The following is a 23,126-nucleotide window of genomic DNA, read 5'->3' on the forward strand; positions in this document are numbered from 1 at the left end:
AAAATTAGTGAATGAATCCAATTACTGACCAAATGCCAATGATCCATATGTGTTCCCTACCAGTAGCCACTATCATCCCCAATAAATCTTCATATGTCAATTGCTCTTCTCTTACATATGAGGCACTTACCACTACAATCCAGAAGTTTTTATTTTTTTATTATATATTTCTTTACTTACATTTCAAAGGTTATTCCCCCTTCCCAGTTTCCTGTCCATAAGCCCCCATTCCCTCCCCTCCCCCATGCAGGAATTCCCCCCTATACATCCCCATTATTGCCCTCCCCCATATTCCTCTGCACTGGGGGTCCAACCTTGGCAAGACCAAGGGGTTTCCCTTCTACTGGTGCCCCAACAAGGCTATTTTCTGCTACATAAGTAGTTGGAGTCCTGGATCAGTCCATGTATAGATTTTCAGTGGTGGTTTAATGCCTGCAAGCTCTAGTTGTTGGCATCGTTGTTTTTATGGGGTTGCAAGCTCCTTCAACTCTTTCAATACTTCCTTTAATTCCCTGCAAGGGGGTCCTATTCTCACTTCAGTGGTTTGCTGCTAGCATTGACCTCTGTATTGAACATGCTCTGGATGTGTCTCTAAGGAAAGATCTATATCCAGTCCCTTTCCACATACATTTTTTAGCTTCATAAATCTTATCTAGTTTTGGTGGCTGTATACATATGGGCCACATGTGGGTCAGGCTCTGAATGGTCATTCCTTGAGTTGCTACTCTAAACTTTGCTTCCCTATTCCCTCTTGTGAATATTTCCCCCCTTTAAGGAAAGAGTGGGATCATCTGCATTTTGGTCATCCTTCTTCTTGAGCTTCCTGTGGTCTGTAGATTACATCTTGGGTAATTTGAGATTTTTGGCAAATATCCTCTTATCAATGAATGCATATCAAGTGTGCTTTTTTGAGATTGAGTAAACTCACTCAGCATGACATTTTCTTGCTCATTACATTTGCCTATGAATTTCATGAAGTCATACCTTTTGATAGATCTATAATACTCAATTGTGTAGACATACCACATTGAACATAGTGGAACATGTGTCTTTGTCATATGTTGGAGCATCTTTTGGGTATATGCCCAAAAGGAGGTATAGCTGGGTCCTCAGGTGGTGTAATGTCCAATCTTCTGAGGAACGTCCAGACTGATTTCCAGAGTGGTTGTACCAGTTTGCAATCCCACCAACAATGGAGCAGTGTTCCTCTTTCTTCAAATCCTCACCAGCATCTGCTGTCACCTGAGTTTTTTATTTTAGCCATTCTGACTGGCGTGAAGTGAAATCTCAGGGTTCTTTTGATTTGCATTTTCCTGATGACTAAGGATGTTGAACATTTCTTTAGGTGCTTTTTGACCATTCAATAATCTTCAACTGAGAATGTTTTGTTTAGCTCTGTACCCTATTTTTTAATAGTGTGATTTGGCTTTCAGGAGTCTAACTTCTTGAGTTCTTTGTATATATGGATATTACCCCTCTATCAGATGCAGGATTGGTAAAGATCTTTTTCCAATCTGTTGGTTGCCATTTTGTACTAAAAACAGTGTCTTTTGCTTTACAAAAGCTTGGCACTTTTATGAGGTCCCATTTGTCTATGCTTGATCTTAGAGCATAAGCCAATGGTGTTTTTTTCAGGAAATTTTCCCCAAGGCCCATGTGTTTGAGACTCTTCCCCACTTTTTCTTCTATTAGTTTGAGTTTATCTGGTTTCAGTGTATCTGGTTTGTAGACCTTGATCCACTTGGACTTAAGTTTCTTTATGTTGATAAGAGTGGACAGATTTGCATTCTTCTACATGCTGACCTCCAGTTCAACCAGCACCATTTGTTGAAAATGCTATCTTTTTTCCATTGGATGGTTTTAGCTCCTTTGTCAAAGGTCAAGTGACTATAGGTATGTAGGGTCATTTCTGAGTCTTCAACTCTGTTCCACTGATCTACGTGCCTGTCTCTGTACAAATAACATACAGTTTTTATGACTATTGTTCTGATATACTGCTTGATGTCAGAGATGGTGATTCTCCCAGAATACTTTTTATTGTAGAGTGTATTTTCCCTATCCTGTGTTTTTTGTTATTCCAAATGAATTTGCAAATTGCTCTTTCTATCTCTTTAAATAATTGAGTAGGAATTTTGATGGGGATTGCATTGAATCTCTAAATTGTTTTTGGCAAAATGTCCATCTTTACTATATTAATCCTGCCAGTCCATGAGCATGGAAGATCTTTCCATCTTCTGAGATCTTCCTCAATTTCTTTCTTCAGAGATTTGAAGTTCTTGTCATATGGATGTTTCACTTGTTTAGTTAAAGTCACACCAAGATATTTTATGTTATTTCAGACTATTGTGAAGGGTGTCATTTCCTTAATTTCTTTCTCAGCCCATTTATCCTTTGAGTACAGGAAGGCTACTGATTTGTTTGAGTTAATTTTATACCCTGACACTTTGCTGAAGTTGTTTATCAGGTTAAGTAGTTCTCTGGTGGAAATTTTGTGGTCACTTAAGTAACTATCATATCAGATGTGAATAGTGATATTTTGATTTCTTCCCTTCCAATTTATGTCCCTTTCACCTCCTTTTACTGTCAGATTTCTCTGGCTACGACTTTGAGTACTATATTGAATAAGTAGGGAGAGAGTGGGCAACCTTGTCTAGTCCCTGATTTTAGTGGGATTGCTTCAAGTTTCTCTCCATTTAGTTTGATGTTAGCTACTGTTTTGCTGTATATTGCTTTTACTATGTTTAGGTATGGGCCTTGAATTCCTGATCCTTCCAGGACTTTTATCATGAAGGGGTGTTGAATTTTATCAAATGCTTTCTTGGCATCTAATGAAATGACTATCTGGTTCTTATCTTTGAGTTTGTTTATATAGTGGGTTATATTGATGGATTTTCATATATTAAACCATCCCTGCATCCCTGGGATGAAGCCTTATTGATCATGATGGATGATCGTATTGATGTGTTCTTGGATTCAGCTTGATAGAATTTTATTGAATGTTTTTTGCATCAATATTCATAAGGGAAATTTGTTTGAAGTTCTCTTTCAGTGTTGGTTTGTGTGGTTTTGGTATAAGCGTAATTGTGGCTTCATAGAAGGAATTTGGTAGTGCTCTGTTTCAATTTTGTGGAATAGTTTGGATAGTATTGGTATGAGATCTTCTATGAAGTTCTGATAGAATTCTGCACTTAACCCATCTGGACCTGGGCTCTTTTTGGTTGGGAGACTTTTAATAACTGTTTCTATTTCTTTAGGAGTTATGGGGTTGTTTAGATGATTCATTTGTTCCTGATTTAACATTGTTACCTGGTACTGTCTAGAAAATTGTCCATTTCCTCCAAATTTTCCAGTTTTGTTGAATATAGGCTTTTGTAGTAGGATCGATGATTTTTCTTAATTTCTTCAGATTCTGTTGTTATGTCTCCCTTTTCATTTCTGATTTTCTTAATTTGGATACACTCTCTGTGACCTCTGGTTAGTCTGGCTGAGGGTTTATCTATATTGCTGGTTTCTCGAAGAACCAGCTCCTGCTTTTGTTGATTCTTTGAATAGTACTTTTTGTTTATACTTGGTTGGTTTCAGCTCTGAGTTTGATTATTTCCTGCCTTCTACTCCTCTTGGGTTTATTTATTTCTTTTTGTTCTAGAGTTTTAAGGTGTGCTATCAAGCTGCTGACATATGCTCTCTCTTTTTATAGGCACTCAGAGCTATGAGTTTTCCTCTTAGCACAGCTTTCATTGTATCCCATAAGTTTAGGAATGTTGTATCTTCATTTTCATTAAATTCTAAGAAGTCTTTAATTTCTTTCTTTTTTTTTTCCTTTACCAACTTGTCATTGAGTAGAGCATTGTTCAACTTCCATGTATATGTGGGCTTTCTGTCATTATTGTTGTTATTGAAGACCAGTCTTAGTACCTGGTGATCTAATAGGATACATGGGTTCATTTTTATCTTCCTGTATCTGTTGAGGCCTGTTTTGTGACTCTTGGTTGAAAGTCAATTTTATTTGATATTAGAATGGTAACTGCAGCTTATTTCTTCAGTTCATTTGCTTGGAAAATTTGTTTCCAGCCATTTACTCTGAGGTAGTGTCTGTCTTTGTCTCTGAGGTGTGTTTCCTGCATGCAGCAAAATGCTGGGTCCTCTTCACGTATCCAGCCTGTTAGTCTATGTCTTTTTACTGGGGAATTGAGTCCATTGATGTTTAAAGATATTAAGGAACAGTGAGTGTCGCTTCCTGCTATTTTCATTGTTAGAGGTGAAATTATGTTTGTTTGTCTCTCTTTTGGTTTAATTGCAATGAAATTATGTTCTTGCTTTCTGTACAGTGTACTTTCTCTCCTTATGTTGGAGTTTTCCATCTACTATACCTTGTATGGCTGGATTTCTAGAAAGGTATTGCATAAATTTGGTTTTGTCATGGACTACCTTGGTTTCTCCATTTATGTTAATTGAAATTTTGCTGAATACAGTATCTTGGGCTGGCATTTGTGTTCTCTTATGGTCTGTATGACATCTGTCCAGGATCTTCTGGCTTTGATAGTCTCTGTTGGGAAGTCTTGTGTAATTCTCATAGGTCTGCCTTTATAAGTCACTTGACCTTTTTCCCTTACTGCTTTTAATATTCTTCCTTTGTTTTGTGCATTTGATGTTTTAACTATTATGTGATGGGAGGAATTTCTCTTCTGGTCCAATCTATTTGGAGTTCTGTAGGCTTCTTGTATGCTTATGGGTATCTCTTTCTTTAGGTTAGGGAAGTTTTCTTCTATAATTCTGTTGAATATAGTTACTGGCCTCTTAAGTTGGGAGTCATTACTTTCTTCTCTACCTATTATCCTTATGTTTGATCTTCTCATTGTGTCCGGAATGTCCTGTATGTTTGGGGCTAGGATCCTTTAGCATTTTTCATAATCTTTGACAGTTTTGTCGATGTTTTCTATGGTATCTACTGCCCCTGAGATTCTCTCTTCTATCTCTTGTATTCTGTTTGTGATGTTTGTGTCTTCGGCTCCTTGTCTCTTCCTTTGGTTTTGTATATCCAGGATTGTCTCCCTTTGTGCTTTCTTTATTGTTTCTATTTCCATTTTCCTGTACCTTCACCTGTTTGGTTGTGTTTTTCTGTAATTCTTTCAGTGATTTTTGTGTTTCTTCTCTAAGGGCTTCTACTTGTTTACTTGTGCTTTCCTGCATTTCTCTAAGGGAGTTCTTTATGTCTTTCTTAAAGCCCTCCATCATTATCAAAAAATGTGATTTCAAATCTAAATCTTGCATTTCTGGTGTGTTTAGATATCCAGTATTTTCTTTGGTTGGAGAACTGGGCTCTGATGATGCCAAGGAGTCTTGCTTTCTTTTGATTAGGTTCCTGCACATGCCTCTAGCCATTGGGTTGTCTCTGGTGTTTGTTTGTCTTGCTGTTTTTGGGAGTGACTTGACCCTGCTGTAGGCCACTGTGTCAGCACTCCTGTAGAACTGTTTTCCTGTTTTCTTTCAGCCTTTCCTGAGAACAGGTGCTCTACTCTCAGCTGTAGAGGCACTCCTGTAGATTGTCTTCCAGCTCTAGTCGTAGGCAGGAATCAAAGGGTCCTTTCCCTGATTGCTCTGTAGGTCCTTGCACCCCTAAGGGCACAGTTTCCACTATGCGATTCCCTCTTGGGTCTGGACTGTTGGCAGAGGGTATTCTCCTCTGACTTCTCAGGAGTATCCACACTTCTGAGGTTCCAGCTATCTCTCCCACGAGATTTGGGTTCAGGAGCTCTTTGGTGGGATCAGTTCGGCCCTGGGTGCAGACCAGCACCGTGGGTATTGACAGCTGTCTGTTCCTATATCCCTCTGTCCAGAGGCACTGTGCAGTTTCCCCTTGGACCAAGGATGTGCGCCGAGATGTGCAGAGGTGGCAGTGTGTCCTGAGGCCTCGGGATATCTGTACTCATGGGTGGTCAGCTCTCTTCCCCATGGGATTTGGGTGCAGGGGACTGTGGGATCATATCAGTTCACTTCCGGGCAGAGACCAGAAGTTTTTCTTATATGGTCAATATTAGTTGTAAATTTTTCGACATGTGTAATTTATTCACATCACTTCTACTCTAGCACATCCTTCCCAACTCTTCCCTCATCCTTTTATTTATTTTAAATTCATAACCTCTTCTTTTTTGTTGCATGTATACTCATGCCCATTGGGTCCAATCACTGCTGCCTGCATGTGTACATATTTATGACTGACTACTTTAAATCATATGTTCTATCAGGAGGTTTGTCCTTAAAGAAATCTGATTCTTTTTCTTTCAACTCCTCATTTAATGGCGGGATATTTAAGATTTTCCCTTCTGTGTTGTTCCTCATTATGCAGGTCTTGTTTGGTTATAGTGTTGAGATTGAATGCGTGCAACCTCACTGTCTTATATGGAAGTCACTATATCTTGCTAACTCTTATAAGTAAGTGGAGGTACCATTCCCACTGGGAGTAAGGAAACATCTATTACTGGAGATGGGGAAAACACTTCCATTTCTCCATTGGAAATGTGACAAAACCCTATTAAATTCATTTATGTAATTTAGAAAAGAGAGGTTGTCATTACATACTGAAGAATCAACAATGTCCTTGTGGAGGATGAAAACTCCCAAAATCTTTCTACAGCTTGAAGCTGGAATGTAGTAATGTACCTCAGCATAACTTCAAACCTTAAGATTGACCATGTCAATCGTATCTGTCAAATGATAAATGATGAGTGCTTCAACCAAGCCAATTGTAGAGGGGTGTAGTATATCTCTTCTTATTCTGTTAACATACTTAGAAAGTGAGCATATGCTCAATTGCTTTGGGGAGAAAAGTATGTTTTATTATAACTTACCAATTCTTAAAGTCAATTCACCTAGCAACACCCCCATAGATTGTCCATTATTTTTCAGTTGAATACATGAGTACTGTGCAATTAAGTAAAAAAAAAAAAACAATGATCTGCACAGCTGCTTTTCTTAGGTAATAGTAATAACAGCATGGAAATAGGCTGACTGGAATTTTCCAAAAGAAAATTAAAACTTATAATAAAGATAAGAATAGTTGATAAATAGCAAATCAAAAAAGTTTGAAATCTAAAATTAAGTAAAGGTGTTTAAGTAAGGGGTGCCACCATTAGCTAGATAGAAATTCTTACAAAACAGTAAGAGAAAAATGAATACTCCATATAAGAATATGCAGAGATAACAAATTACTAATTAGTGAATACAGAGATGGAAATCATAAAGTATGTTCATATTTTTAATCATTCCAGAGCTACAATGAGGATACATATTTTCAATTATAACTTTAAAAGATAAAATTAAATGCTTACCTCAGACTTCTACATGATTGCTTGTTAGTATATCTAGACTGCTAATATATACTAGATTTATTTATATGCTTATTAAAGGACATATGATAAGGAAATTTGAAAAATAGCCTATATACTCACCAAAGAGTACCTTATTCAATAAATTACTGCCATTCAAAACAGTCTTTGGAATATTGGTTATATAAGCAATAATTTAAAATCTTACCAATAAATGAATAAGAGGGGAATATATTAAAATTTAAAGAAAGAAACTTTACACGAGTTTTTAATATGAAATATATATCTATGAAATAGTGAATATTCCTTAATAATAGGTAAGGGTATCTATCTCACCACATGGGTCCTTTTGTCAGGACAATATCTGGTTAAACATGTGAAGGCTTTACCTTGCTAAGTAGTAAATTTTGCAGCATAAGGTATTTATTTTGAGAGTGGCCTTCTTTGTAAGTCATGCTGGACAACAAGGGGCCTATCATGTGGTACAACTTTACTATTGAGTTTTAATTACCTACTACAAAGATTTGTATTAGTTTCCATATAGATAAATTATCAGTACTATAGCAAAACAGCAATTATGACAATATGACCCTATTTTTATAATACTGAGTTAATGTGACTAGATATTAAAACATTTTAACAATTTATTTTTGAAATATGTGACAGTGGGTGCTTTTCACACACACATAATATGTATGTGTGTGTGTTTGTGTGTGGGGTGAGTAGAGAGAGAATTTTGTGAAATATATTTGCTTCATATATATATACATATATATGCATATATATATATAAATTCAATATTTGAAAATGTTAATGGTATATAGAAAATTTAAATCTCTTTTTAGTTTTCTCATTAAGAACAAACAATCTACATTACATGGAAAGTAGGAAAAACTCTCTGAAGAAAGGTTACAATTTCTAAATTCATACTGATAGAGCTCACTAGAGAACCTAGTTCTTAGGAGTAACTTCAGTTATTCCACTGACAAGAACAATATCAGCCACCTCCATCTCCGAGAAGAGAACCATTACTTTTTCTCAGAAACCAGTTTATCTCTTTTAAAAATCCAATCTCTCTTCATTACTGACACCTGAACATGTTGTCTATTTAGCCAATTTTCTAGGCCAAGAAAAACAGCAGTTCCACAGTGCACTCTAAATCTCCAGACCCCAGAAGATTATATCAACTAGATGAGGTCCAGAATTGAGGTTTTCCAGGGAGTACTGTAAGAGCCATTTTGCCTTGAAGGTGTCTCTGCTTTTAGAGCTAAGTGATGTGACTTTCCCTGAAATGCTTTGTTACTGAAGATTAGGGAGATCCGTTCTCTCTCGAGGCTATGATTGCTTTTATTTGGGGAGTAGATCATAATTCAAGCTTGACAATTTATTACTATTATTACCTTCAATGACTAAAGTGAAGCTTTAAAATTTGAACATTCTATTTTTATTGCCTGTGGATAAGTAATGGCAGTAATTATAGAATGTCAAACTTTAGTCAACATTTTCACTAAAGAAGAGCTAGAAAGACAGCTGACAGGTAAATGTTGACTTTGAATGGTACTTTTGATCCTTTTCTCAAATGATGAGTAGTTTTAGCTCTGTTTTTATTTCCACATAAGTTCTTTTAAGCACTTCAAGAGTTTAAAACAACCCTCATTGTCTCTTAAAAGACATTTTAACAATCAACTTCTAGGTAAATGTTTCGTGTTATAGACTTCCCTAGAATTTGAGTTCTATTTCTAAATTTGAGATACTTAAAGGATACATAATTTTACTAGTATTAATATTTGCAGAGCGTCAAACAGAACCAGTAAATATTCGGAAACAAAAAAGTTTGAAAAATAAAATAAAAATAATTTTACTCTTCTATACATATACATGAAGTTAAAAGTTATTGTTTTGTTCTAGTAATGATATTCTAAAAGAAGAAAATAAACTGAAAATCTGTACAGTATCTTGTAAATATTAGCTATTTCACATCATGTCCAGGTTAATATTAGTCATTATATGTCTTACATACCCCTAGATGTTACATGTTTCATAGATACAGTGATCAGCTTTATGTAGACTCTGCTAATGACCTCAGGACATAGAATATTGTGCACAAAAGGGAGTCTAAACTTTATCTTTTAATACCTAAGCACTTTAAAATTGTGCTCATTATTTTTAAAAAGTGATTGTGTAGCATGCAAAGGCCCTTGTCTACATTTCCATGATGCTACGAACTAGAATAATTCATGGATAATATGTTCAAATTTATTTCACATGAAGATGCTACTCAGATTTTTGTTACATACGCTACTTAATTTTGAAACTATTTCCAAGTCAGGGAGTTAACACATAAAAAGTAACATAAACTGTCAGAACATAAGCTTTACAATTAAATATTTTATCATAGTATATATAAATATAAATTTTACACATATTTATAATGTTTATACTATATATTTACATAACATACACATATTTATAAATATATATTGCATTTGTAATATTTAGACAGACAGTAGACAGATAGACAGACAGACAGATAGACAGACATATTTTGAATGCTGTGCCTCAAGAATCAGCTTCTAGCTTTCCTTGCTTGCTCACATTAGGCAATTAGCTTCAATATTCACAGGCTTCAGATTCTTTGTTGGCAAAGTAGATATTCCACTTATATGACATTTTGACATTTTCTAGGTTTTGTGTCATTTTTCCATTTCTCTTTGTGGCACATGAATCGCCACTCAGCAGGTCCTTTGGAGGCTAAGGTACACCGAAGCATTTCTTAAGGATACTTCTTTCCTCTGCTTCCTTTTACAAAGAAAACAGTGGAGACAGAACTCTACTCCTCTCCTGAACCTAACAATTGCCTAAAGGGAACCTGTGTGCTTGGACACAACAGAGGCAGATGGTAAGATTTCTGCCTAAAAGCAGATATTCTACACAAAGCAGGAGACAGGTTCACTGTCCTTACAGATCATAAGAAAGCCGCTGGACAAGAACGGTGAGCACAGACCTGGGGCATAATCTTGTATCAAATTCCTACAACTTAAAAACAAAAATACTTTAGATGTCTGTCAATTTCTTCCAGCCTTGTTTTCTTAGAACTTCCTTTGTAACTTAAACAAGTGCCTTCCTCTCTCTCTCTCTCTCTCTCTCTCTCTCTCTCTCTCTCTCTCTCTCTCTCTCTCTCGCTCTCTCTCTCTTTCTCTCTCTCTCTCATTTATTTAGTAGTTTTTTTATAGGTTCTAGTCCTACAGTTAAAAGTTAGGGGGGCTGGGGATTTAGCTCAGTGGTAGAGCACTTGCCTAGGAAGCGCAAGGCCCTGGGTTCGGTCCCCAGCTCCAAAAAAAAGAACCAAAAAAAAAAAAAGTTAGGTAAGGGGGTAAGACAACAACCTTCCTGTTGGTGTTGGTACAGCCAGCTCACTATCAGGGAATGCCTTTAACTGAACTGATTCCAATGTGGAATTTGTTGTTAATTTAAAGCATTTTCCATATAAATCCTTACTTTTGATTAAAGATTAATTTCATTTTTATGTTCATAGCAGTTTTATTCTTTCTTAAAAAACTTGGTTATTTTATTTACATTTCCAATGTTACACCTTTTCCCTGTTTCCCCTCTGCAAACCCTATCACATTCTACCTTACTCTGTTTCCATGAAGTTTTACCCACCCACCCACGCCCTAGCGTTCCTCTACAGGAGGGCATCAAGCCTTCATAAGACCAAGGACTTTATCTCCCACTGATGCCAGATAAGGTCTCTTTCCTTCAGTGTGGACCCCATTCTCAGTTCAATTGTTGGCTTCCAGCATCAGGATTTGTATTGGTCAGGATCTGGCATAGCCTCTCGGCAAACACCTGTATTAGGCTCCTGTCACCAAGCAATTCTTGGCATCAGCAACAGTGTCTGGGTTTGTTTACTGCATGTGGGATGGATTCCTAAGTGTGACAGGCTCTGGACATCCTTCCTTTCAGTCTCTGCTCCACTCTTTGCCCCTGTATTTCCTTTAGACAGGAACAATTCTAGGTTAAAATTTTACAGGTTGGTGGTTGGTCCCATCCCTCAACCAGGTGGGAGCATGCCTAACCCCTTTATATTCTCTGTCCCCTTTGTGGGGTATTTCAGTTAATATATCTGCATGGGGTCCTGGGAGGCTTTTGCTTCCCTGGCATCTGGGACTTTCTGGTTGCTACCCCTAGTTCCTCATTTCCCATTGTTACACACCACTGTTCAATTTCCTGACCCTCCATATTGACATCTCTTTCCATCTCCTCCCATACCTGATTCTGCCTCTCTTCCTCCCAAGTCCCTCCTACCCTCTACTTCCCTTCATTATTTTGTATCCCCTCCTTAGTAGGACTGAAATATCCACTCTTTGGTCTTCCTTCATTTTGATCTTCATATGGTCTGTTAGTTGTATCTTGAGTATTCCAAGCTGTTTGCCTAATATCCACTTATCAGTCAATACATATCATGTGTGTTCTTTTGTTACTGAGTTACTTCACTCAGGATGATAATGTCAGGATGATTTGTGGGCAAATTTCATGAAGTTTTGAATAGTTGAGCAGTATTCCACTGTGCAAATGTAACACTTTTAAGGCAAGAAATCATTCATTCACGAACTGTTTAAGAAACTCAAGCATTATTTCTTCAACTGTCGTACTTTCGAAGCATTTTTGCAAAACTAATATTTTCTTTTGTTTTGCACTATAGATATTTATTTTAATGTCCTGTGGACAGTGAATAGGAATTTTTGAATAATGTCAAGGATACAAAACTATAATTTAGTCCAGATAGAGCTTCAAATTTGTCTATTCTCCACTGTAGTACTTTTGATTGGGTGGGCTAACCTGACATCTCTTCACCTACTAAATTTGATTGGAAGATTTTGTTTGTATTATCCATTGTCTACATACAGTAATCATCTTTGCTACTATGTTTTTAAAGTCTGTGTAACACTTGTGATTCTCAACAGTGACTGTTTTTTTTCTTTTTTTCTCTCTCTTTTTTATTGGACATATTTTTATTTATATTTCAAATATTATTCCCTTGCAGAGTTTCCTGGACAAAAGCCTCCTATCCCTCCACTTCTTCTATAAGGGTGCCCCTCCACATCCACTTCCCCAACTGAGAATGTAACATTTGCAGGACCAAGGGCTTCTTCTTCCATTGGTGCCCAATAAGGCCTTCCTCTGCTACATATGCAGTTGGAGCCATGGGTCAGTCCATGTATAGTCTTTGGATAGTTGTTTAGTCCCTGGGATCTTTGGTTGGTTGGCATTGTTTTTATGGGGTTGCAAGCACCTTCAGCTCTTTCAATCCTTTCTCTAATTCCTCCAATGGGGATCCTTTTCTCAGTTAAGTGGTTTGGTGCTAGCATTCGCCTCTGTATTTGACGTGCTCTGGCTGAGTCTCTCAGGAGATATCTATATCCAGTTCCTGTCAGCATGCATTTCTTAGCTTCATCAATCTTATCTTGTCTTGGTGACTGTTTATATATAGTCTCTCAATAGCAAGGTGAAACTGAGTAAAAGAGATAGGAAAAGAATATGAAGTTATTATATGCTTTGTAATCCATATTTTTGAATATATGTGCTTTGCTTAAATGAGATAGCAACATATTAAAATTGAAAAACTGCAAATTAGAGAAAAATGAACAATTTATTAGCTGATTTAGTAATGATGTTGGTAATTTTTACTTCTCTAGAGCTGTGATTTCAGCAGAGCATGAATGTAGAGGTATGACCTCTGCAATTTTCTTTGAAGCCCCATCATACTGAATTTTATTTTATCTTTTAAGCATGTATATATCAGTGGTGGGAATTTGGTCTCTCTACAAACACAGAAATGTTATGTAAATATGCTTTTGTTTTAATCCCCGGTGTGAGATATGGGGCTGCTTCAGATATTGTACAGGGTAGCTATTAATTTATCTTGTGCTCTGGCTAGGGAATGATTTTGCCAGCTGAAGATAGTTTCCATTTGAAATCCTTCGTTCTTGCCTTTAGGCAATATTCATTAAGAGCTTTTCAATGCATTTAAAAATGCACATTTCCTCATGAGGACATTTGATGCAAGTAATCCCCTAAATTGCATCTTCATATTTTAATATTTAAATTGTGAAAATGAAGGAAAGCAGAGAATAATATCTTATCAAAAATCAAATGTATAATCTATAGGAGGTTTTATGAGAAACATGTGTCTGTATTTGATAGCAACAGCCAAAATGTTTAAAAAAAGTATGATGTGTGGAAAACTGAATTTAAAAAGACATAGAATATGGAAAAACCAATAATAATCAAAGCTGTTTTTCTTGTGATGATTAGAATGTACTGGAAATTCTTGAGTTTTGGGTATATGGACATAAGTGATTATCTTGTGATGGATCTAGGAATAAAAATAAGTTGTTGTGAACACAGATGATTATGGACAGGATAAAATTGTTTTATTTAGTTAGGTAAGAGATACTAAGGATTTACCATATTCATAATGGACATTTGTATATTTAAATACTAATAATGAAGCACTAAAAGTAAGATGTATTTTTGTATATGTATATATGATTTTAAACACTTATATTAGATTTCAAATTATTTAAAATTAATTTATACATAATATTCATACATGTCCTATATATGTGGCATATGCATATTTGATATCTCTATATAATGGCAGTCCAAGGCCACACTCATTTTGGATTCATAAAAAAAGATGAACAATTTAAAGCAAAGTTTCAGGACAAGACATGAGACTAGAAAATGACATTATATACAAAAGGAGAACTTCAGTCAGAATTTTCAGTCACTAACCAAAAATGGAGAATTCACTGTGTTCCTGGAATAAAATGCACAATTCTACCTCATGCATCTATACTTCTGATTTATGTAATGACACCATTAATGTATAAGGTTAGTACATATTACACATCCTTTGAAATAATACTTTCTAGATCTAATTGAATCCAGGTTCTAATTTGTTTCCCCTGAACCTTCTGAATGTGCAGTAGAACATAAACTAAATAATAGTAATCACACTATAATTCATGATCTTCAGAAATAAATGAATAAACTTTGGGTGCAGATGAATTGTTTAAATTTTGTGAACTGTAGACAGTAAAGTGAATATTCAGAAAACATATTTACCTTTCCCAATTTCAATTCTCCATTCATATAAGTTGTTGATGATAGAAATGTACACATCCCATGACACCTGCCACACAATCAATACACTTTAGTTATTTGTAGTTCTCATTGTTTTGGAATTAGGATTTTTTTCTGAAAGGAAAAAAAATCTACCGTCTTTGGGAACAAAATAATCTCAAAAATAAATTTGTTAAGAAATAAGTTTTGTGTGTACTCTGGAGATGATTTTTGGATACCTTATCCATGAATGAGATTTTGGTCATCTCTCAGCAAGACTGTGGTGATACGTAGTAAGCCCTTCTCGCTCATAAGATGTTTTTTATTAAGTATCATCTTCATATGTACCAATAAATACAGCTCTCATTTTACATTTTAATTGTATTTTTCTTGAATATTTTAGTGTTTACATTTCAAGTGTTATCCACTTTCCTCCCTCTCCTGTAAACCATCTCCCCTCCCTTTGCTTCTATGAGGATGCTGCAATATCCACCCACCCACTCCAACCTCAACACCTTGGCATTGCCCTACACTGGGGAAACAAGCCTTCACAGGACTAAGGACCTTTCCTCCTATTGATGCTGGACAATGGCATCCTCTGCCACACGTGTGGCTGGAGTCATGGTCCCTTCATGTGTACTCATTGGTTGGTGGCTTAGACCCTGGGAGCTCTGGTGGGGTCTGGTTGTTAGATATTGATATTTTTCCTATGGTGTTACAAATCCCTTCAGCCCCTTCATTCTTTTCTCTAACTCCTCCATTGGGGGGGGTCCTCTTATTCAGTAGACTGGTTAGATGCTACCATCTTCATCTGTACCAGTAAGGCTCTGGCAGAGCCTCTCAGGGAACACCCATATCTGGCTCCTGTAAGCAAGTACTTCTTGGCCTCAGCAATAGTGACCAGGTTTGGTTGCAACATATGGGATAGATCCCGAGGTAGGGTAGTCTCTGAATGACCTTTTCTTCAGTCCCTGCTCCACTCTTAGTCCCTGTATTTCCTCCTGTGAGTATTTTGTTCTCTCTTCTAAGAAAGAATGAAGCATCCACATTTTGGTCTTCTTTCTGGGGCTTCATATAATTGGTGAATTTTTTCTTAGGTAGTCCAAGTTTTGGGGCTAATATCCACTTGCAAGTGAGTATATACAATGTGTGTTCTTTGGTGACTCAGGTACCTCACTCGGGATGATATATATTTTCTAGTTCCATCCATTTGCCAGAGAATTTATTGTAGTCATTGTTTTTAATAGCTGAGTAGTACTCCATTGTGTAAATGTACCACATTTTCTGTATCCATTCCTCTGTTGAAAGAAATCTGGGTTCATTTCAGAATCTGGCTATTATAAATAAGGCAGCAATGAACATAGTACAGCATGTGTCCTTGTTATATGTTAGAGTATCTTTAGGGTATATGCCTAGGAGTGGTATAGCTGGGTCCTCAGGTAATAATATGTTGAATTTTGTGAGGAACCTTCAGACAGATTTCCAGAGTAGTTGTACCAGCTTGCAATGTCACCAATAATGGAGGAGTGTTCCTCTTTCTCTACATCCTTGCCAGCATCTGTTTTCACCTGAGTTTTAGATCGTTGCCATTCTGACAGTTATGAGATGGAATCTTAGTGTTTTTTTTTTTTTTTTTTTTTTTGGAGCTGGGGACCGAACCCAGGACCTTGCGCATGCTAGGCAAGCGCTCTACCACTGAGCTAAATCCCCAACCCCTTAGTGTTGTTTTGATTTGCATTTCCTTGATAACTAATAACTTTGAACATTTCTTTAGATGCTTCTCAGCCACTTGATATTCCTCAGTTGAGAATGTTTTGTTTAACTCTGTACCCCATTCTTAATATGGTTCTTTGATTCTCCGGGGTCTAACTTCTTTAGTTCTTTGTATATATTAGAGAGTAGCCCTCTATCATATGTAGGATTGGTACAGACCTCTTCCCAATCTATTGGTTGCTGCTTTGGCCTAATGACATTGTCCTTTGCCTTACAGAAGTTTTGAAATTTATGAGGTCCCATTTCTTGACTCTTGGTCTTAGAGAATAAGCCACTGGTGTTCTGTTCAGGAAAATTTCCCCTGTGCTTATGAGTTTAAAGCTCTTACCTACTTTCAATTCTATTAGTTTGAGTGTATCTGGTTTGATCCACTTGAACTTGAACTTTGTACAAGGAGATAAGAACAGTTTAATTTGCATTCTTCTACATGGTGACCTCCAGTTGAACCAGCACCATTTGTTGAAAAAGCTGTCTTTTTTTTCATTTGATAATTTTAGCTCCTTAGTCAAAGATCATGTGACCATATATGCAGGTTCATATCTGTGTTTTCAATTCTATTCCATTGACCTACGTGCCCTTCTCTGTACCAATGTCATGCAGTTTTTATCACAATTGCTTTGTAATAGCTTAAATCAGGGATGGTGACTCCCTCAGAAATGTTTATATTGTGGAGGATAGTTTTCTCTATTCTGGGTTTATTGCTTTTCCAAATGAATTTGAAAATTGCTCTTTCTAATTCTATGAAGAATTGAGCTGGAATTTTGATGTGGATTGCATTGAATATGTAGATTGTTTTCTGCAAATGGCCCCAAAGTTACACCAGAGAACTCCAAAGCATGATAAGCAACTTCAGCAAAAGGTTAGATATAAAATTAACTCAAACAAAATTGTAGCCTTCCTTGACTCTTGGTCTTAGAGAATAAGCCACTGGTGTTCTGTTCAGAGAACACCAAAAGTAGCCTCCTACTCAAAGGATAAACAGTCTGAGAAAGAAATTAGGGAAACAACATCATTCACAATAGTCACAAATAATATAAAATACCTCAGTGTGACTCTAACCAAGAAAGTAAAAGACTTATAGGACAAGAACTTCAAGTCTCTGAAGAAGAAAATTGAAGAAAATCTCAGAAAATGGAAATATCTCCCATGTTCATGGATTGACAGGATTAATATTGTAATAATGACCATCTTGCTTAAAGTAATCTACATATTGAATGAAACCGCAATCAAAATTCCAAAGAAATAGCAATATGAAAATTCATTTGAAATAATAAAAAACTGAGAATAGCCAAAATTATCCTCAACAGTAAAAGAACGTCTGGGGGAAATCACCATCCCTGACCTCAAACAGTATTACAGACCAATCGAGACAAAAACTGTATGGTATTGGTACAGAGACTGGCAGGTAGAACAGTGAAATAGAATTGAAGACCCAGAAATGACTCATACACTTATGTTCAGCTAATCTTTCACAAAGGAGTTAATACCATACAGTGGACGAAATATAGCATTTTCACTAAATGGTGCTGGTTCAATTGGAGATCAGCAAGTAGACGAATGCAAATAGATCCATTCTTATCTCCCTGTACAAAGCTCAAGTACAAGTGTATCAAGGACATCCATGTAAAATAAGATCCACTCAGACTAACAGAAGAAAAAGTGGGGAAAAGCCTTGAGCACAAGGACACTGGGGAAAATTTTCTGAACATAACCCCAGTGGCTTATGCTCTAAGATCAAGAATCAAAAAATGGGATATCATAAAATTGCAGAGCTTCTGTAAGGCAAAGGACACTGTCATTATGACAAAAATGCAATCAACAGATTGGGGAAAGATCTTTACCAATTTTACATCTGATAAAAGGCTAATATCCAATATATACAAAGAATTAAAAAAGTTAGACTACAGAGAATCAAATAACCCTATTAAAAATGAAATATAGAACTAAGCAAAGAATTTTCAACTGTTGAAATACTGATTGACTGAGAAGCACCTGAAGAAATGTTCAACATCCTCATCATCAGGAAATTGCAAATCAAAACAACCCTGAGATTCCACCTCACACCAGTCAGAAAGGCTGAGGTAAAAAATTCAGGTGACAACAGATCTTGGCGAGGATGTGGAGAAAGAGGAACACACCTCCATTCTTGATGTGATTGCAAGCTGATGCAACAACTCTGGAAATCAATTTGGAGGTTCCTCAGATAATGAGAACCCAGCTATACCACCCCTGGGCTCAATGGCATATGCTCTGCTATGTTCATAGCAGTCTCATTTACAATAGCCAGAAACTGGTAAGAACCCAGACGTCCCTCTGTATCCAGAGAAATGGATACAGAAAATTTGGTACATTTACACAATGGAGTACTACTCAGCTATTCAAACAATGACTTCATGAAACTCTTAGGCAAATGGATGGAACCAGAAAATGTCATCCTGAATGAGGTAACCTAATCACAAAAACCCATGTAGTATGTACTCACTGATAAGTGGATATTAGCCCAAAAGCTTGGATTACCCAGTGATACAATCCCTAGAAATCACAAAGCTCAAGAAGGATGACCAAAGTGTGGTGCTTCAATTGTTCTTAGAAGGGGGAAGATAAATATTAATAGAAGAAAATTGGAAGACAAAATTTGGAGCAGAGTTTGAAGGAAAGGCTATCCAGAGACTGCCACACTTTGAGATCCAGCCCATATACATACAGCCACCAAATTCAGACAATATTGCTGATGCCAACAAGTACATGTGGACAGGACCCTCACATAGATGTTTCCTGAGAGGCTCTGCCAGAGCATGACACATACAGAGGCCACAACCAACCATTGTACTGAGAACAGTGTCTCCAATGGAGGAGTTAGAAAAAGACTTGAAGGAGCTGAAGATTTGTTGCCACACTGTAAGAACAACAGTACCAACCAACCAAAGATCCCAGGGACTAATCCACCATTCAGTGAGTTCACATGGACAGACCCATGGTTCCAGCTGCCTATGTAGCAGAGGATGGCCTTGTTGCACACCAATGGGAGGAGAAGCCCTTGGTCCTGTCAAGGCTCAACCACCTATTTTAAGGAAGTGTCAGGGTGGGGAGGAGGTGGTATGCTGGAGGGAGGATGGGATATGTGTTTTGTGGATTGGAAACTAGGAATGGGGATAACATTTGAAATGTAAATAAAAAAATCTAATAATAAAAGTCCTCTATCATCATCATGAGATGTGATTTTTAAATCCATGTATTACTTTTTCCTGTGTGTTGGGATATCCAGCTTTTGCTGTGGTAGGAGAACTGGGTTCTGATGATGCCAAGTAGTCTTGGTTTCTGTTGGGTAGGTTCTTATGCTTGCCTCTTGCTGTCTGGTTATCTCTGATGTTAGTTGGTCTTACCGTCCCTGACTGGAGTTTGTCCCTCCTGTAGACCTGTGTGCCTCTGAGCCTGTGATCTTTGGTGTGAAAGTGCAGATGGATACTAGAAGGGTCCTGTCCTGTGCAGCCCTGGGGATCCTGCACCCTGTGTGCTCTCGGGGTGTCTCTTCTTGGACAGTCAATGGAGAGAAAGTGTCGTCCCACCTGTGGACTGTGGCTTAGGAGGGAGAGAGCTTCTGGCAAACCTGCTGTCTTCAGGCAGGTTTGGTGTCTGAGGGCTGTGGATGCAGTTATAAGTGTCCCATCCCAGGCTGCCCTACAGCTCAGAAGCCCTTTGCATTCCCGGCCGGTCTTTCTTTAGACAGTCAGTAGAGAGAAAGTGGGGTCCCACCTGTGGACTGTAGGCTTAGGTGGGAGATCACTCCTGGCAGTCCAACTCTCTGCGTGCAGACTTTGTGTCCCAAGGCTGTGGAACAGACCCCAGTTCTGGGCACAGATGGAGACGGGAAGGCACCTCCTATTTTAGAATGTGGGTTCTAACACCCTGTGACATTTAACTTTGGGGTGTTTTATAAAAGTCAAAGATAGGAAAAAATGAGTTTTAACACTTTAAATTTTGAAATTACCAATGATTTCTGTACTTCTTGATATGTTATTTTGATCAAGGGATTTAAATACACACGAGAGAGACAGAGAGAGAGAGAGAGAGAGAGAGAGAGAGAGAGAGAGAGAGAGAGAGAGAGAGAGAGAGAGAGAGGTACTACATTTATCAGTAAATGAACGGGTGCTGATGCAGTCTGTTGACTTGAATCTGGTCCTCAAGAACCATTTGATGAATGAGAATGTGATTCTAGCAACTTGACCTCTGACTGAGATCCATATGTCCACCACATACACATGTTTATGTAAAATATAATGATAAACCCATAATTACCATATTGAGCAATTTGAGTTTATTTCATCTCAAAACCACAGATAGGAAAAATAGATTAACTAACATGATGTATGAATCAAATGGGCTCACAGATTCATTTTTCACCTCTGGAAACTGCATTCAAATGTTATGTTCAGTCTTGAGTGAAAATAGATGTACTGATTTGCCTGGTTAACTGCCACATTATCACAATGCTTCTATGCAAGTTACTATAATTCAGAATGATTGCCACTCTGTCAGTCCCTGCTGAAAATTAAGCCGAGATCCAAATTAGCACATTGCATAAAAAGTCTTCTAGGTACATCATAGATCAGTGTGCATGTGTCCTGCTGTAACTTTCATCTTTGTCTGAAGATGTTTCACTATGGGTTACATACTTCAGAGCTGCCGTTTAAAAGATTACCTAAAAGTGAGAAAGAACTGCAGTGATTCATAAAGAAATATCTATGCCTGGGATTGAAACCAATAATTTTAAGTAGACTGATAGGTTGAACTGAAGCATAGATAATTCACAGAAAAGAATAAGGTAGCCTCTCTGTGGTGTGTAGCTTGTAGCATAATTATCCTTTACTTTGCAGTTAATATTCAGTTACAAATGAGTACATACATGTTTGTCATTCTGGGTGGGGTTTATCTCAATTGGGATTACTTTTTTCTAGTTGCAAACATTTGTCCACAAATTTTATGATGTAATTGTTTTTAAAGCTTCGTAATACTGCATTGTCTAATTGCCACATTTTCCTTATTTATTTTATTGGTTAAGGGACATCTAGGTTGAAAATTCTAGGTCATCTAGTCTGAAATTTACAGTTTCTGGCTATTACATATAAGTCTGCTATGAGCATAGTTGAGCAAGTGTCTTTGTGGCAGGACAGAGCCTGTTTCTGGAATGCTTATCTTTCTACTAGTTTGCCTAGTTGTATTGCAAGTTAATGTGCCTTATTTAGTTGATATCCATGGGAGGCCTTTTCTGTAGGAAAACAGAGGAGAGTGAATATAGCAGGATGGAATGGGAGGGACTGAGAGGAGAGGAAGGAGGGAACACTTAATGTATGCAATACATGAAGTATAATATATGAGTCAGTAAATTAGTAAGAAGAAAAAAGAAATTGAACAAGTATAGTCTCAGGCAATATTATTTGAAGATAAAGCCTCAGGTCTGTTATTAAACATGATTTAGTGAATCAATAGTTCAGACAATATCTGTAAACTAGAGAGAATGAAGAATTATGGGTTGCAGGAAAGAACTTTTGAACAGGACTTGCGTTTGATAACATCCACGCAGGAATTATATGTATATTGCTTTAGTTTACTTCTCTTGAGTAAGAATAATCCAAGAAAACAATTTAGACTTATTCAACTTGAAGATTACATATATTCTCTTCCTGTTTTTATATAGTAATGTATTTATGCCACACGGAGTCATAACTTGTTCTGTAATAACACCAGAAGTCATTTGTAAACTCATTTTGCTCTAAAACTTGTTGCAATTTTGGCCATTGTAAAGTTTCCGTCAACTCCTGTCTTTCATGAATACCCAACATTGTGGAAGTTGTCAGAATAAAAGTCATTTTCAATAATATAATCTCAATTATTCTTGGCATTTTTTTCAATCTAGTTATTGACATAGTTGCAAAATTCATACCTAAGCTGAATACACTTATAACATGTACATGTCAACATTTATATTAGTTTTATATAATGTTATAAATTAGAGTAAAATATAGTTTGTTTATGTGCTTCATTGTAAAGAGTACAGACAGACATTAAATAGTAAAAACACCAATACACACTGGTATCTATGCATATGAATCTCAAGTTTCTTCTGCATATCTAATTAAAGATACTCAGTTTCATTGCTTAATTGCCATAGCTGAGGGCCTGAGTAAATGAAGACCACGCTTCTGAAGCTACAACAAAAAGATGAATTGTTCCCCAAAAACTCTTTGATTGTTTAAAAGTTATTGCACACAAGAATACATTGCACTATATTATTAAGTTTAGTTTTTTGAGAAAAAAATCAAACTCAAAATTTCAAAATGTAGTTGTGTTTTCTAAATCTTCAGAGATTAGCCTTGAGCATGGTCAAGTTAATACCAATATAGAATCGCTTCTCGGCCTTTTGGCTAAGATCAAGTGTAATACCAATATAGAATGAATTTTTTGTATCTTTCTTCCCTAATAGCCTGTTATATAAACTTTGAGGAGCAAGTAATTTTTCATAATGATAGAAATTGTAGTTGAATTTAAAGTGGCTGAAAGCCATGGCCATGCCAATTTTTATGTCTAAGAAATGTAAAGATACCCAGCTCCGAAAAAAATAAAAAAGAAAAAAAAAGAAATGTAAAGATAAAGAAGGGAGGAGGCAGAGAAAGAAAAGGAAAAAAGTGAATGTGTGTGAGTTACAATATTCTAAACATATGATGAGCATGAAGTATATCAACTTGAAGACTGAAGACATGACCTTTGCATTCTAGCAGGTTGTCAGCAGGGTGTGTGTGTGTGTGTGTGTGTGTGTGTGTGTGTGTGTGTGTGTGTGTGTCTGTGTGTGTGTGTGTTTCAAATGGCATAGAAACACATGTTAAGTTTTCTTAGGTCTTA

At 36.8% G+C, this 23,126-nt stretch overlaps 1 pseudogene; it reads left to right on the plus strand.

Moving 5' to 3' along the window:
• The first annotated feature begins 22,631 nt into the window (after window positions 1-22,631).
• On the plus strand, window positions 22,632-22,775 carry LOC148006242 (U2 spliceosomal RNA; annotated as a pseudogene).
• Window positions 22,776-23,126: the final 351 nt, after the last annotated feature.

Source organism: Rattus norvegicus, chromosome 4 (genome assembly GCF_021556685.1).
Source record: "Rattus norvegicus strain SHRSP/BbbUtx chromosome 4, alternate assembly SHRSP_T2T, whole genome shotgun sequence".
NCBI lineage: Eukaryota > Metazoa > Chordata > Mammalia > Rodentia > Muridae > Rattus > Rattus norvegicus.